General features: G+C 38.9%; 1 protein-coding gene and 1 long non-coding RNA gene across 3 annotated transcripts in view; both read right to left on the bottom strand.

Annotated features, from left to right (window-relative positions):
* RAD51B (RAD51 paralog B) overlaps window positions 1-17,262 on the bottom strand; it is a 530,564-nt gene that overhangs the window by 321,814 nt on the left and 191,488 nt on the right. The gene's annotated exons all lie outside the window — the stretch shown is intronic.
* The window catches only part of LOC118657009, a 140,489-nt gene that overhangs the window by 7,856 nt on the left and 115,371 nt on the right, over window positions 1-17,262 (bottom strand). Inside the window, exons 4-5 of the long non-coding RNA XR_004967794.1 lie at window positions 2,471-2,592; window positions 1,914-2,082 (exon numbers count right to left, since the gene is read on the bottom strand). This is a non-coding gene — a long non-coding RNA (uncharacterized LOC118657009). The remainder of the gene's footprint in view (window positions 1-1,913; window positions 2,083-2,470; window positions 2,593-17,262) is intronic.

Here is a 17,262-nt window from a genome sequence, read left to right as displayed (position 1 = left end):
CAATTTCTCTTAGGCTTCACCAAAATGCAAACATGAACCAGTACTAGAGGGGTCTTTTCATTCAACCACAGATTGCCAGTGGGATGGGAAAACGCACCACTTGAATTAAACTATGAAAATCTGTCCAGTGTAATCTCACATCAGGTCTTGAGCCTCAGTTTGTTTAAATAATTTTTAAAAGGGGCATTTTACAATTATGGCTTGTTAACAAGAGACCGAGCTAGTACCAATTAGAAAACAAGTCTTTGAATAAACTTTCTGGTACCTAGAATTAACAAAGTTATTATTCCTGAGACTAAATTCCACAAATCATTTTCATAAATAGATAGAAAAGGAGAGGTTTTTATTCCAAATGCATTCTTAAATCTTAAGAAAAGAGAATTGGAAAAAAAAAAAAGTTTCTTTTCTTCTTGAAGATAAAAGATTTAATGAGCGACTAATCCCCTCAGTAAAGTTCCTTTGGTAATTGCCCTAAGCTAAGCCACACTAATTTTGCTAGCAGCCTTTGCTGCTAAAAGATGTTGTTTTATTATGTTAAACTCTACACAAAAGCAATGTAAAAAAAAAAAGGCAAAATATGCTTCTGATTTCGTTATGCTACCAACCTATACTTATCCAGAAATTCTAACTGCCAAGTGTCTTTTATCTCATGCAGACTTCATCTTTCACCACCCACCATTCACCACATGAAGTAACAACGTCATTAGGAGTGGAAAACTGTGGGAATAAGAACCTGAGCCCTGGAAAAAAATACTAAATGGGAATCTGCCTCCAGCTCTGCAGATTTTCGAGCTTGCCCTGGCCCCTTGGGTCTGGAAGTGAGACTTTTGTGCCCAGAATATGGCTGGATGAGGAAGGCAGTCTCAAATCACACCCTGAGGGCTCGGGAACAGAACACACAGTCTACAGTCCTCTAAAGAGGTCGGAGGACTTTCGGACCAGAGGATCCTTTCTCATTGGCCCTTGGTGATGTCATGCCCATGTCTCCAGGGCCCAGGAAATGCACCATGACTAATGGAGTGCCTCATTTTCTGTGAATACACATTCCATCTCAGAGGGGCAGCAACAGGCAGAGCTTCAAGGCCAAGAAGCCCAGTGAGAGAATGCCAGTCTGCCCTACACAGAGGGCCTTCAGTAGTCCTGCAATAGGCTGCTCTTGTTCGGCTCAGAAACCCATCAGCAACTGCCTGTATGCCTGTGGCCTGGACTTGGGCAGGATAGGAACTCTAAAATGGGTTCGTTTTGTTTTTTACTAGTAAATTACACTCTTTAAAGAAAGAAAAGTGGTCACTGTAATAGGGCAAACATAACTTCCAGAATTCTAATGTATTAAGGCAGGGCTCAGCAAACTTCTATGAAGGACAAGATAATACAAATTTTAGGCTTTGCAGGCCATATGGTCTCTGTTGAAACTACTCATTTCTGCCCTTGTAGTACAAAAGCAGCCATAGACAATACCTAACCAAATAAGCATGGCTGTAGGCCAGTGATGGCGAACCTTTTGAGCTCGGCGTGTCAGCATTTTGAAAAACCCTAACTTAACTCTAGTGCCGTGTCACATATAGAAATTTTTTGATATCTGCAACCATAGTAAAACAAAGACTTATATTTTTGATATTTATTTTATATATTTAAATGCCATTTAACAAAGAAAAATCAACCCCCAAAAATGAGTTCGTGTGTCACCTCTGACACGCGTGTCATAGGTTCGCCATCACTGCTGTGGGCAGTAACACTTGATTTACAAAAACAGGCAGCATCTGGCTTTGGCCCATGGACCATAGTTAGCTGGCCTCTGTGCTAGTATTAAAGAGTGGACCACCCCTTCCTCTGCCACACACCTGGACCAATGTACTCTCAAATAATAGTGCAGTTGCAACAGGAAAGGATGTGAATGAGTTTGCACAATATACCTGTGATGGTTATCCCATGTAAAACCTGAAGACAGTTTTTACAGTCAGGTTGAGGGTTTCAGAATGTAGGCTCTGGATCAAATGCCTGGATACAAATTCTTACTTTGCCACCTCTGAATTTAAGGCCTTAGACAAGTTACTTTATTTCTCTGTTCCTTGGTTTCTTCATCTGCAAAATGAGGTTCCAAATTGTTCTTATTCAATAGGGTTAATGTGAAACTTCCAGATAACAGACAAAGCTTAGCGTAGTGCCTGGAGTGCTATAGTGCTCAATTATTATCTGCCATTATTGCTAGATTCTTTTTAAAGTGACCATAATTCCTACCCCTGATTATAGTACCCCAAAGTGAAGAGGCATAAATCGCCACAAATGCTAGTTCACTGTGAACTTCTTTCCAATTCCATTAATACTTATTAACACTATCATCATCTTTAGTAGTTGCATAGAATTCCACATGGAATGCACCATAATTGAACCAGATTCCTATAGCTCAACATTTGTTTACTGTCCTTTGCCATTATAAACAAAGGTATAATGAACATCCTTAAACACGCACCTTTGAACACTTGTTCAGTTCTGTTCCTTGGAGCAAAAAGTTATGCACGTTTTCAAAAGAATTTGTAATTATTCTGCCAACTGGCTGCCCAGAAAGGTTACCAACTTCCATCTGTACCAGCACTGAAAGAGAGGATCTGTTTACTAACATTCTTAACAACATTACGAATACTATGTTTTAACACTAAAAAGTCTAAGACCAGGAGAGGTTAAATGACTTGCTCAATCTTAATGAAAATGTGTTATGTGTAATTATCAATAATAATCCCATTTTGTGGTTGAGAAAGCTGGTGCCCAGAAGTTTACTTAAAATAACCAAAGTTCTCCCGATAATGCAAAGGATGCAGAATATGATCAAACTGGAAATAAACTTCATCCTATTATTGGGCCTTGCAAGGCTCACCCTAGCAGGCAAAAGTTAATTTTTAAACAGAAATATACTACTTTCTAGGAGACAAATTTAATTTTTCTTTCTTTTGACAATGAGCTAATCCAAACAGAGCCCTTTTATCTTTGTGTAAAACTAAATAACCCTATACACCAAATGCCGTCTTCCCAGAGGAAAAATTTAAAAACCCTGAGCTTTTGACAAGAAAGTCACAGATCTAAGCATGTGTTAAGATTTACTTCATTCACTCTCTCCTATTATCTTGCATTATTTTCTTCTTAACACTTATCACCATTTAAAATGTATTACTTTTTTGTTTGTAACAACCAAGTCCCATGAGGATAAGGACTCAGTCTCCTTTACTGTCTTTCAGGACCTAGAACAGTTCTGGACACAAAACAAGTGAGTTTTAAATATTTACTGTCTGAATGAATCCTGCCAGATACTAACTATGTATTTCCCCACCTGTACAATCTCCAAGGCAGGCAGGCTTTCGCATTATATAGTCATCCGATTTTCACTCCCTGCTTACAATACTGCAAAACAAACCAGCTTCCTAACGGAGAAGTGTAGCCTGGCACTCACCAGCCAAGTTCCCAGCCAATTCTATCCCAAGCAAACCTCCACTATTTGTTGAACTAAGCCACATGCTCACACATGCTAATATACCAGGCTATCCGGGGAGATTCTGCCACTGTCAGCCCTTGTAAACATACGCACTGATTTTAAGTATTTGGTTGATTGGTTGTTCTCCAAAAAAGCTCCCCAGGTGGATCAGTCCTTAGATATAAGTTTTAAAGTCAAATACACAGTGGTTTCATTTAAAGATGTAATGGATATGGTAGTTAGTGTACTACCCAACGTCCATTCCGTCCCAAATGACTGATCTGGTCCAATGTGGTCCAATATGCTATCCACCAGCCCCACACAGTTACTTACATTTAAATTAATTTTAAAAACTCATTTCCTCAGTTGCACTAGCCACATTTCAAGTGCTCAATAATTGCCAGGCGTGGCTAGTGCCTACTATATTAGACCGCACAGATACCAAACATTCCCATGACTCGAAAAGTTCTACCGGACAGTGTGGGATCTAGTCACACATAGTAATCCTATTCTCCTGGCCCCAAACTGGTTTTTAAATGGGCATGTAAGAGAATTCCGGCCAATAAAACAAACAAAAAAGTCTGTCAAATGGCTCTTGGAAAAGATTTCCTCATTCCTAAAAAAGACGGTCTTACACAAGAGACGGTCTCTCTTCTATCTTGGGAAATGTTGGTTTAGAAGGTGATGGAAATTCTGCAGCCACTTTGTGAGCATGAGGAGAGCCAGCCTGAGGGCAAAGCCTAACAACTAAAGACGGCAGAGCAGTGGCAGGAATAGGAGTCCTTAATGAAATCACAGAGCTGCTTAATTGTTGTCAACTCTGTATGCTTATTTTGTGAAATAACAAAATTATAAATGTCCTGATTAAGTCACTTGTAGCTGAAGCTTTTGTAACTTATAGACAGATGCAACCTAATCCTAGAGCTTCGTTTATATTTTTTACTCTCTTTTAAAAAGGTTCTAAGCAGTCAATGCACGGCTAAAATCTACCAAGAACTCTCCACCTCAATGTCAGGTCCCAAAGTTTGGCTACAATAATGCGAAAGAATATTGTCTCTCACAGATCTGGGCACCTTAGTGTCTTCCTCCCTGTGTTACTCATTTCCATTTATCCTGTCACCCTTTCCTCCTTAATTTAATATTAAAATTAAAATGTAATAGAAAAATATTTTGCATTTGCAAACAAAATTTCCATAGTGAAAGCTCTGCTTCTGATGAAGGCAATAAGAATTCCGGGTAGGATTAGAAAGGTCAGTGTTCTCAGAACTAGGAGTATCCTCAAAGGTCACGGAGTTCAGCACCTTCATGTACAAGTGAGAAAACTGCGGCCCATAGAAATAAAATAACTGTGGTAGACAGAACAAAGGCCTTCCAGAGATGACCATGTTCTACCCCCAGAATTTGTAAATATGGCAAAAGGGATTTTTTCAAATGTTTTTAAATTAAGGATTTTGAAATGGGAAGATTATCTTTGATTATCTAGGCGAGCTGAATGTAGTTATAAGGGACCTTATAAGAGGGAGGGTAGAGAGTAGAAGACAGTAAAAGGAGGTGTAACAGCAGAACCAGAGGTTGGAGTGATGCCCTTTGAAGATGGAAGAAGGGACCATGAGCCCAGGAATGCAGGGCCTCTAGAGGCTGGAAAAGGCAAATAATTGATTTCTCCCCACAGTTTCCAGAAGGAATGCAGCCCTGACAACACTTGGACTTTAAACTTCTCCCCTCCAGAACTAAATTTGTGTTGTTTTATGCCACTCAATTTGTGGTAATTTGTTATGGTAACAATAGGAAACTAATATATATATAGTTGCCTTCCTCTAAGTTACCCAGCTTGTGTTGGTAATGCTAGAATTCAAATCTTCTGACTCTAGGCCCAGTGTTTCTCCTACCAAAACTTCTATGTTACTTCCTTTTCTGTACTACTATCTCAAAGATAGGAAAATCTCACTTCAATGCCTTTACTGTGTTATAAGGAAGAGTAATTGATTAGCTACAATATGAAACCATGTAGTGGCTAACAGCACAGCCTCTGGTGGCAGATGGACTGGTTTTGAATCCTGACTCTACTGCCTATTAAGTGTATGGCTTTGGGAAGATAATCTAGCTATTCTACTCCTCAGTTCCACCATCTGTAAAATGGGGCTAATAATATTACCTAATTATATGATGATGACTTAATTAGTAAAGTATTTGCGAAGAAGGTAAAACATGCCCAGTGCAGAGAAAGCAGTATGTAAGTGTTCTAATAAACTTCTTAAAACATGGCTGACCTATCTACAACCTATCATATGTGGACCTACTCACAACAAACAAAATATTAAAGACTATTGGGTAACAAAAGAAATTTAATTCAAAATTAAATCTGCGACTCAGAATGTTTAACTAATTTTTATTTTATTTTTTATGTTTTTAACTAACACAGTTTAGATCCTATTTTAGGCACATTTGTGTTTGGACACATTACATTTAAGCCACACTACAAATAAATCAGCCAATTTACAGATAGGAAAAGTATCTCATTTATAAACTAAAACCAACATGGAATCACAGTTTTTATAAATAATACAAGAGCAGGATTTTAAAATCATGGACTATCCAAAAGGTATTTGATTAACTGGGTCATTCAAATGGCTGGGCCTCATTTAATAGAATAAGGTGAATTGTAGCCTTTGAGATACCATATTTGAACTCTTCAATCAGGCTCAAGGTAACGTAAGTCTCTGCCAAAAACTTCCCTATTGGCAAGGAAGTGACTAAATATGAGGATGTTCCTCTTCATAACACATTCTCATGTGTATGCTTGTAAGTATTACTTGCCTAGCTTGGTTTTCATCTTAATGGAATGCAACCACTCCCAAAGCATTAAACCATTCACTGAGATTTAGACACACTGTATTTCAGATGAGTGAGAATGATTCTGCAAATAGAGATGGGGAATAAGAATCTTTAATTGAATCAGTAGAACACTGACATACAACTCAAACCAAAAATAGTAATAAGAATGAAAATATAAGCTCCCTGAGGGCAGCACCTATCTTCTCCCCTGCTCCTCTTTATAGCCCTGAACTGGGCACAACCACGACACCTGGTAGGTGCGCAGTATTTGTGGAATGAACAAATGCACTAACAAAGGGACAGGCCATAGGCGAAATGTGTACACACAAGGCACCGTCATGTTTGGGGTGTGTGGAGAGGGAAATATTAGTAATATGGGGTGTCTTCATTTGCGAAGTCAGTGGTACAAGCAGAATTACATGTCTTCTTTCCAGTCTGTAATGAAATCTTACTGAAACTCAAAATGAAACTACCTCCTTAAAGCAGCTAAATTTTCTTTTTCTTTATTAATTAAAAGACCACTGACGAGAAAAACAGGTGTTGGAAAACATAGGCATCCCACTATACTTGAACACTGTGTAGTGAATGATTTTATTCATCTTAAATGTAACCATGTCTAACCTGAAAAAGGATAAGATGGAGCAGGTCATTTGGCAATCTACAACTCTTTAGATCAATCACAAATATGCAAAAGCTATTCCGTCATTACTTCAAATGGAATTAGCTTCATCAAAATTTAAAACGTGAGCCCTGAAAAAGACCCTGCCTGTTAAGAGGGCGAAAGACAACTTACAGCCTGGGAGAAAATACCTGCAAACCACATAGCCAACTAAGTAGGTTTGTCTAGACTATGGAGAGAACTCTCAAAACTCAACATTTCGAAAACAAACATTCCATTTGGAAAATGAGCAAAAAGATATCCACAGACATTCCACCAAAGAAGATACACAGATGGCAAGTAAGCACATAAAAAGATGTTCAGTAACATTAGCCATTAGAAAAATGCAAATTAAAATCACAATGATATGTCACTACATACCTATCAAAATGGCTAAAATAAAAATCAGTGACAGCACCAATGCTGAAGAGGATGCAAAGAAACTAGATGACTCACACATTGCTGGTGAGAACATAAGATGGAATAGCCACTCTGGAAATAATTGGACAGTTCCCTTTAAACTAAAAATGGATTTACTCCACAACCCAGGATTGTACTTTTAGGCACATATCCCAGAGAAATGAAAACTCATTTTCATTTAGAAACTTGTACATGAATGTTCCTAGCAGCTTTAGTCATAACGTCCCAGAGCTGGAAACTATCCAAATATCCTTAAAAGGGTGAATGGTTAAGCCAATGATGGTACATCCATATCACAGAATAATGTTCAGCCATAAAAAGGAATGGATTTTATATCCATGCAACAACTTGAATGAGCCTTAAGGAAATTATGCTGAGTGAAAAAAGTCAATTAAAAAATGCATAGTTCATAATTCAATGTATATAACATTTGTGAAATAACATAATTATAGAGATGGAGAACAAATCAGTGGTTGCCAGAGGTTAGGGACTGGGGGATGATGTGGATGTGGCTACAGAGAATCTTGCGGTAATGGTATACAGTTAAGTATTTTGATGATGTTGGTGGTTACATGTGATTAAATTGCAAAGAGTTACACACACACACACACACACAAATGAGTACATAATGCTGGTGAAAACTAAATAAGTTCTATGGGTTTTACCAATGTCAGTTTCCTGGTTTTGATCTTGTACTAGAACCATGAAAGTTGTTACACTAAGGGAGGCTGGGTGAAGAGTTCATAAGACCTCCCTGGACATTTCTTTGTACCTTCCTGTGAATCTATACTTGTTTCAATATTAAAAAGTTAATTTAAAAACAAACAAACAGATTATCTTTAAATAAATCATGCAGATTTAAGAGTGTTTTGTCCCTTCAACGGTAATCTATGTGATTTTAAGTCGCTAGGTATCTTTACCTTTTTTTTTTAATATGATGACTCCTCCTCCATTGGACATTCATTTTTAAATAATAAAATACTTTCCTCCATTTTCAAACTCAAAACAATAATTGAATAAACATTCTTTGGCTTCCAACCAGGGTAATCCTTGAGTTAAAAACACACAGAAAAATACAATTTCAGACATAACCCCAAACCAGTATGTGCCTGCCTCACCTAGAAAGTGGGAATCTTTGTATCTCCAAGTTGGAAAGAACTCAGAAGTCTTCCGTTCAGATCCCCACCAACATAAGAATCCTCTCTCTAACATCTCTGACTGATCCAACCTTCATCTGAACACACAGTGACAGAGCACTGCACGCTGTTTTGCCTGCCCACCACATTCCCTCCTGACAGAAGCATCCCGCTTCCTTCTGCGAGCTGCTTTTCTCAACTGTGGTTCTACCAGGAGGCAATGTTCCACATACCCCAGTGCAGTGCAGAAAAGGCACTGGAACCAAACTGAGCGTACTCCGCCGTGGCCTTGTTTGGTCTGCTTAAAGTTGAACAGCTGGTGACCAACTCTTTTCCCAAGATTTTTCTCGCTAAATGTGATAGTGAAAATTTCTCTACAATGGTGTGAGATGTGAAACTCAGGCACTGTTTCACATGATGTACACGAGAGAGTGTGCCGAGAGAGAAAAGAGGCCAGTACTCAGAGAAACTGAGTTGCTCTTCTCCGTTAGGAAGCCAGTTTGTTTAGCAGTATTGTAAGCAGGGAAGGACTGTTCTGATGAATATATAATGCCTGCCTTAATACTGCTCAGAGATCTCAAGGCTTCAGTAAAAAAAGTTGGGGGGAGCTGGCTAAAGAAAAATCATTAGGTATTTTGTTTGAATTTCTGAGAACTTTTCCGTTTTACTTTTTTTTATTTTTTAGAATCAAAGTATATTAATATGTAGCAGGCCATCTTATTATGTGGCTTAGTAAAAAATAGCATAGAACCTCTTTTATTACAAAATTAGCAATAAAAATAACAATACTAAATTAGAGGCAGAACAATTACCCGTTTTACGTTTAATCGTGGCTTTAATCTAGGATATGCTCTATAATGAGAAGTTTGAAGACCAAGTACCATTGTGAAGCAATAGAGAGGGGGGGATGCCCAGGAGGGCTGCCCAGTCTGCTCTCCAACACTGGTTTTCATATGGTGAATTTATTTTCATCCAGAATCTGAATCTCAGCTCATCAGTCTCAAACCCCAATCTGTTCAACACAGCAGGAGTGGGACCTTACATTAAGTAAGTTCACAGAGGCTGATGCACATGATCAGAACACGGATTTATTAACCTCTGGAGAGAAAGTCAATACTGCCTCAACCAGGAACACTTGAGTCAGCCAGACTAGCATATTTGCTCCCTTGAATGCAGCCTCTCTGGGCCTGAGAGTGACCTACAGGAGTTGAGAGCTGTCCCCAGGGGACAGTAAGAAAACAGGACTCGGTCCTACAGCTGCAAGGGGGTGAATCCTGCCAATAACAGACGTGGGCCTGGAAGAAGACCCAGAGCTCCAGATGAGGACGTTGACAGCCAACACCTTGATTTCAGCCTGAGCAGAGAACTCAGCCGTGCTGTCCCAGATCTGTAGCCTATGGATCTGTGAGCTAATAAATAGGGGTTGTTTTAAACTGTAAATTGGTTACAGTTTAGTAATTTGTTACCCAGCAATAAAAAGCTAATATACCTATAGACTAGTAATTCTCAGAATATGTATTGCCCCCCAACCAGCATCAGGGTCATCTAGGAACTGATAGAAATGCAAATTCTTGGGCCACAGGAATTTGGGGGTAGGGCTCAGCAATCTTATTTCAACAAGCCCTCCAGGTAATTCTGAAGCACAGTGAAGTTTGAGGACCACTACATGATGCTTAAGTAAGCACAGCACTCTTCGCCTTGTGACTCCATCTTATCTATGCTTCAACAGCTGACCGACATATTTTCTGACTGACACACCCTTGGGTATGTGGGCTGTGTTAATACTTGGTATTTAGTTTTGCAATGAAGTCTTTCTTTGCTTTGGGATTGAACTCTTCAAGACAATTGTGTAGCTATCCACTGTGACCCAGTACTTACTGATTCCCCCTTTAACTCCTCAGGAAAAACCTTTCCCTCATTAAGTGAGAAGCACTTCACTATTGTTCCCCTGTGGTGCCTAGTGTCTCTAATTAAAGAATAATGTAATGTATTTAAGTCTACATTTTAGCTGTGTGTTGCCACCTAAAGCTCTCAACGCATACAACTCTGATATCTTTCAGCAGTAGGTGTTGGCCTGGAAGTGAGCATCTTGCTTCACTAAATAAAGAAAATCCATAAGGCACAGAATAAAAGGTCTTGAATGAGCTATCAAGAGACTTAGGTTCCAGTTTCAGCTCTCCCATGGATTAGCGGTGCAACCTTAAGCAAATCAATTAACATCTCAGAGCCTCTGTGTCCTCAGATGCTGCCTGAGGTCTCCTGTTGTGTGCCCGCTCTTGTTCACCACCGTAGTAAATGCCATTGCACGTGACTAAGTTAATTCACTATCTCACAAGAAATGAAAAAAGACTAGAGCCCAGCCAGGGTAGCTCAGTGGTTGAGCACTGACCTGGGAACCAGGAGGTCATGGTTCAATTCCCAGTCAGGGCACAGGCCCGGGTTGTGGGTTCAATTCCTAGGGTGGGGCATGCAGGAGGCAGTGGATCAATGATTCTCTCTCATCATTGATGTTTCTATCTCTCTCTCCCCCTTCTTTCCTCTCTCTGAAATCAATAAAAAACGTATTAAAAAAAAAAAGACTAGTTACCTCTCCATCTCAAGGAAGTTATCTCTTGGAGTAAAGAGAGGTTAATTTCAGTGACAAACTACATGTTAACTTTTAAAGAGAGAGTTTGAGAGTTAAAATTTAATGCCACTTTAAGAGTAAGGGACTAACTTATTAAGAGCTATATATTTAATAGAAAGTTCATTTCATGTGAGAATAGAGATACAGAACAGATCTATAAACTCCCTATTCATAAAACCTGCACTTCTGTCAGGTTAGATCTGCAAATTACAGAAAATTTGATTGCTGGTAATGTTATTCTTGTGATCTAATTGATGTCTCCTCACATCACCTTTTCTGAAAGTCTCTTTCTCTGGGTGAGAATCCAAGAGAGAGAGAGGTAAACAGATAGGATTAGGTTTCTAAATAACTGAAGCTTAATCTGCTAAAGGAAAAATCTGGGAGCAACCAACACCAGACCCACGTTCTAACTTGTAAATACCAGCTCCTTTGCAAGGAGCCAACATTTCTCTTTAAAGGCATGTGGTCCCAGCAATTCTTTCCAAACAGTAAAAAGAACTTTCATTCTAAAGTTAAGATAAAGAGTTTGTATAGATTTCTCTAGATCATTCCATTTTATATTCATAGATATGTATTGATCATCTATACTTCCCAGGTATCATGTCAGCAACCTGGGGATAAGAGTGATGGTGCCCGCACTCAGGGTGCTTACATTCCCAGGGGCACAGACTGATCATCAGACAATTCTATCAATAGATACAATGAAAACTCAAAAATCCAAGTCTAAATCAGATTACAGAGGAAAAATATCATAAGCATCAAATCTATTTAACCTTCTAAGAGATGGTACATTACCACCTCTGGGCTTTAGAGTTAAAAGCAACATATTCTTCCTGTCATGATGATATGAACATAATGAAGCAGAATACTTCTTTGGTACTTATAGCTTTTCAGGGATAAAACCCACTATGGCATGTATATGTATTAAAATGTGCACTTGTTATGTATGCCTTATTATTATGCGTCAAGCTAACTTTGGAAAATGGGCCCCTACCTTTTCCATGTGTATAACTCAAGGTCACTGTATACTGAATAAGTCCAACATTCATTCAATAGAAATTTAATGAGTACTCTCTGTGTCCCAGCACTATGCTAGGCCCTGGGGAAATACACATGGAGGGCATAGCCGTGTCCCCATGAAATTTACAGTCTAATAGAAGAAACAGCTATGCAAACAAATTGTTGGAATACTGTGTGAATAGTGCTTTAAGAGCACATAATCCTAGCAGAGACCCAGGAGTGAACAGACCTTCTTAGTGGAGGAAACCAGGTGGGTTGGGGCGGGTGCTTGATCCATGACTACATTCAGGGGGCTGGGGGCAGCAATAGAGGGGATACAAAAGTTAGACAAAATCTCCACTCTGATTCAAATGGTAGATGGGGGGAAAAATAAAAATAAAATTCAAGGCAGATTGAGATATGAGATAAGTGCTTTTAAGGAAGTGGAAAGTGCTTTGGAAAAGCAGGGCAGGGCAGGTCTGCTTTCTTTTCACAAGGGCACTGAAGAGGGCTTCATAAAGGAGGTGGTATTGGAGGTGGCTCATTGGCTTATATTCTGGAAGGTTCTATTTATACAGCAGACGTAAATGATTTCAGTTCTGAAGAGGTGCTTTTAGACTTTCCCTCACTGACTTTAAAGTCTTTACAGAGAAACTGCAATAAGCAAATATATTTTCTGTAGAAAGAATCCGCCCAAACACCTTGACATTCTCGTTCCACATATTTCACACATGGTATCTTTTATGTCTGGGAAAGTAGACCAGGAAATGGTTCAAATACCCAAGGGCCTCAAAACATATACATTGGAAAGTATACCTAATTTCCAAAAAAGGTCGAATTGCAGAAGAATGCATTTTGATTGGAAAACAAGCTGTTCGCTTCTGAGTCCGGCACAGATGCTGCCGTTTGGGATGAAGGGAGTGAAAAGCGCCTCTGCTCTCCAGCCCAGCAGCAGTCTCATCCCAACCCGGCAGTGTCTCAACATAAAACACATCGTGGAGGCGAGAGGGTATGGTTTTATGTAATTGTTCAAAGGAGTTAGGCCACTTCTCACTGCTGCTTCTAATCTTGGCTGACAGTGACTTAGGACTAGAGGACTTGAATATAGAATAATCCATAAAGAAGGAAGTTATGCAACCGCTGCATGTGCGATGTGTTTTGGCATACACAAGAAATACATGGCTCTCCCCGAAAAATAATATAAACAATAGAACCAACATCATGAAAGTGATCAGAAGATTAGGCCACACACACTGAAAGCTAAGAATGAGTATTTAAACACTGATTTTAAAAACTGATTTTTTTGTTACTATGTGAAAAAAAGCACACATTATTATCAGTCCAAAGAAACTGAATGGCTATAAGACATAGATGTATATAATTCAGTCTCCACTTCAGTACGATTACTACAGCTGCATTGTTCATGTCAGATCTAGCACGAGAAGCCACGGGAAAATGTTGAGTTCACGCTCCCAACCACATAAATACTGACTGTCGTTATGCAGATTGGAGGACGAGACATCTTGCTTTGACTTCATCAGTATCATTTCAGAAACTACGTTATAAACACCATTTTTATGTGATACTATGGGACCTTATTTTATTTATTACACTTCTAAATGTCACCATGAGAATGCGCTTTGACGGAGCTACAGTTCTAAGAACAGAGCCTACCATCAAATTTCATGGCAGGTGGCATGACATTGCAGACCAACTGATCACCCAAAAAGAGATTTACCTTTAAAACATACATCTCTTAAATACCTACATGGCTACAATATCTCCAGCCATAGGACAATGATGTCTTTTCCCAGGCATATCCAATCCTCTTGGCAATCAAACTGACCAAAGTCAAATTGCACAGATTATCCCCACAATCCTGGGTGTGGACATGGTTAACCACAGCGCTCTGCCCCTGCTCACACTGAAGCTCAGCCCACATGCACTGAAACTGGTATTCAGGAAGCCACAATTCTCAGAGTGATCAGACTGAGTTCCCATTTAGAGGAGCACGGGGCAGAGAACTACCCAGCCAGCTCCTTAAAAACGGCTGCATGTGCTTTTTCCATTGCATCTTTCTTCCAGCGCTCATGGAAACAGGCACTGCACAGCCCCTTGACGAGCCAGCCGAGCCCAGCATCTGGCAACCATGACTGGTCTCTGGCATCTGAGAAGAACATCAACTGAAGAAAATGAGAGGATAAAAAAAGAAGTGGACACAGACAATTCGCCCCCTTAAATTCTGCAGTTCCACTTGCTTGACTCTAAATTAATTTTGTTTTGAATGCCATATAAGTGAATGCTAGCACCCTATCCAATTTTCAGACCACTTTGCCATGTGACCAGTAGGGGCTGGTTACTGCTGGCGTTGAGAGCTCCCTAAAGTCGATGACTCGCTGATGTAATATTTTAAATAAGGACACATTTCTCACCCAGTATGACATTATGTGGGAAAATTTAGCTTTGTCACCTGTTTGTCATGAGACCTTGAGAAAGTTACCTAATCTCTTTCAACTGTACCATTATCTCATCATTAAAATGACAGTAAGAAAACCTGTCTTCTTTTTATTATTATTCACTTGTGAGGCATATTTACTCTTCGAAACAGTTTGCAAACTCAGAAACATCAAGGAGCTAGTTCGCCGTTTTACCTTAGGAAAGAATGTCTTATATAGCCTCAAAGATGGTCACATGAATATATAGGTGCAAAATCACACCATCTTGTATACAAAAGTCCTTTTTGTCTAGTTAGAATGATGAAACTGCCCACAGTCTCACTAATCTGCCACTCTCTGCATAAGGAAAGTACCAACAGGATTGCTCCTTCATTAGGAATACAAAGGCTTGAGTTCAAAATTGAATGAAACTGCTTACTCAGAGTTACCCAGTAGGTCAGTAGTAGGGATGAAAAAATACGGCTTGACTTGCACTACAGGATGGGATTGAATTTACATTCCTTCCTTCTATTTAAGGACAGTTCCAAAATGATGGCTCCAATCTTCATACGTGCTTATCACAAAATTAGTCACCATTACAAAATTAAGTTTTGTAATGGGGGAAGAATTCCACCTCTAAACATCTATTTGCTAGATGATTTGAATGGCACATCTTGGATCTCTGACCTGTGGACCACTAGTTAGAGTCCAAAGGAGCTCATGCATTGCTTTTTAATGAGAGCCTCACACACACACCTCTTTTCCCTGATCCATCCACAGCCAGGGCTGAGAAAGGTGTCACCATTGAGGGTGTCACCCTTTGGGAGTCTCAGCTATAAGTAGAGGTCTCTCACTTACCTTCTTATCTTGCTTGAGCCCCAGCTCTGTGTCCTGTTCCCCCAGCTACAAGTATGTCATGTGCCCAGTAGAAACCAGGCTCTAGTTCACCAAGGATGTGCAGCTGCTCTCAGGGGAAAATCCTCGAGTTTTTTCCTTCTGAGAAATGTTGTTTCTGGCCTATAGTTACTTCTCTTATTTTATCTCCAACTGAACCATGCTTTAAAAAGATAGATTTTATATTTTAACCAGAATTTTTAGGTGTAGTGTACTCATCTTCTAACATATTGTTAGAATTAGAACTCTAATAACCATTTCTTTAAAAATGGTATCCTGTAAAAATTGATGTGGTTGAATGTGTTATAAGAAAGTTAGTGTCTCTGAATTCATGACATTATCTCTTTACCTCATGGAAGTTATACTTATCTCTTTAGTATTACAAATTAGAACACTTTTTATTATTATCTCATAGATTAATAACACTAGCTATAACTTATTATTACTATATACCAGGCATTTTACATATATTATCTTTAATCATTATAGTAACTTTTCAACTATGACTTATTATGAGCCTTATTTTATTTTTAAATAATGTTTTATTTTTCAATGACAGCTCATGGACAATACTATATTAGTTTCAAGTGTACAACCCAGTGATTAGTCATTATATAACTGAATAAGTGATTACCCCAATAAATCTGGTACCTATCTGACACCATTCATGGTTATTACAATATTACTGACTATATTCCCTATGCTACACTTTACATCCCTGCAATCATCCTGTAACTAACAATTTATATTCCTTAATCCCTTCGCTTTTTCCATCCATCTCCCATACCCCTTTCCATCTGGCAACCTTCAAGTTCTCTGTATCTATGAGTCCGTTTCTGGTCTGCTAATTCATTTGTTTATTAGAATCCACATATACGTGAAATCATATGGCATTTGTCTTTCTCTGTCACTCAGTACAATGCCACCTAGGTCCATCCAATTGTTGCAGATGGCAAGATTTCATTCTTTATTTATGGCTGAGTCATATCTCATTCCATGTATGCACCACCTCCTCTTTATCCTTTTATCTACTGATGGATATGTAGGTTACTTCCATATCTTGGCATTGTAAATAATGCCGTAATGAACATATGGATGTATATATCTTCTCGATTTAGTGTTTTGGGTTTCTTCTGATAAATACCCAGAAGTGGAATTGCTGGGTCCTTTACTGTCTCTGAAACAAAGGAACAGTGGCCTCTGCCTTTGTTTTAAAAGTCTATTTTGTCCAGTATAAGAATTGCTATCCCAGTTTTTTGTGTTTTTGTTTTCATTTTCATGAAATATCTTTTTCCATCTCTTTACTTTCAGTCTGTGTGTGTCTTCTGATCTAAAGTGAGTCTTTTGTAGACAGCATATGTAAGGGTCTTGTTTTGTTATCCATTCAGCCACCATGTCTTTTGATTGGAGCATTTAATCCATTTGCATTTAAAGTAATTGTTCATAGATATGTATTTGCTATTGTTTTATTCATATTTTTTATCTTCAGATTCTTTTACTAATTTTTTTCACAATGAGTGGCTTTTGTTTTGGGGGTTCTTTACTAATCTTAGAGAGAGGAAGGGAGGGAGAGAGAGAAACATTGATGTGAGAGAAAAATATTGACCAGTTGCCTCCTGTACAATTACAGTTGACATCTACACTAATAAAAGAGAAACATGTAAATTGGTCATCACTCCACTACGCCAACCAGCCAATCAGGATGAGTATGCAAATTAACCCAACAAAGATGGCAGGTAATTTGCATATGCAGGCATGGAGTGAAAAATGAAGATGACTGAAGACTGAAGACTGAA

The sequence above is a fragment of the Myotis myotis genome, unplaced genomic scaffold (genome assembly GCF_014108235.1).
Source record: "Myotis myotis isolate mMyoMyo1 unplaced genomic scaffold, mMyoMyo1.p scaffold_m19_p_1, whole genome shotgun sequence".
In the NCBI taxonomy this organism is placed as follows: Eukaryota; Metazoa; Chordata; class Mammalia; order Chiroptera; family Vespertilionidae; genus Myotis; species Myotis myotis.
Note: the sequence above shows the minus strand (reverse complement) of the source record. Positions and strands in the feature narration are given on the sequence as shown.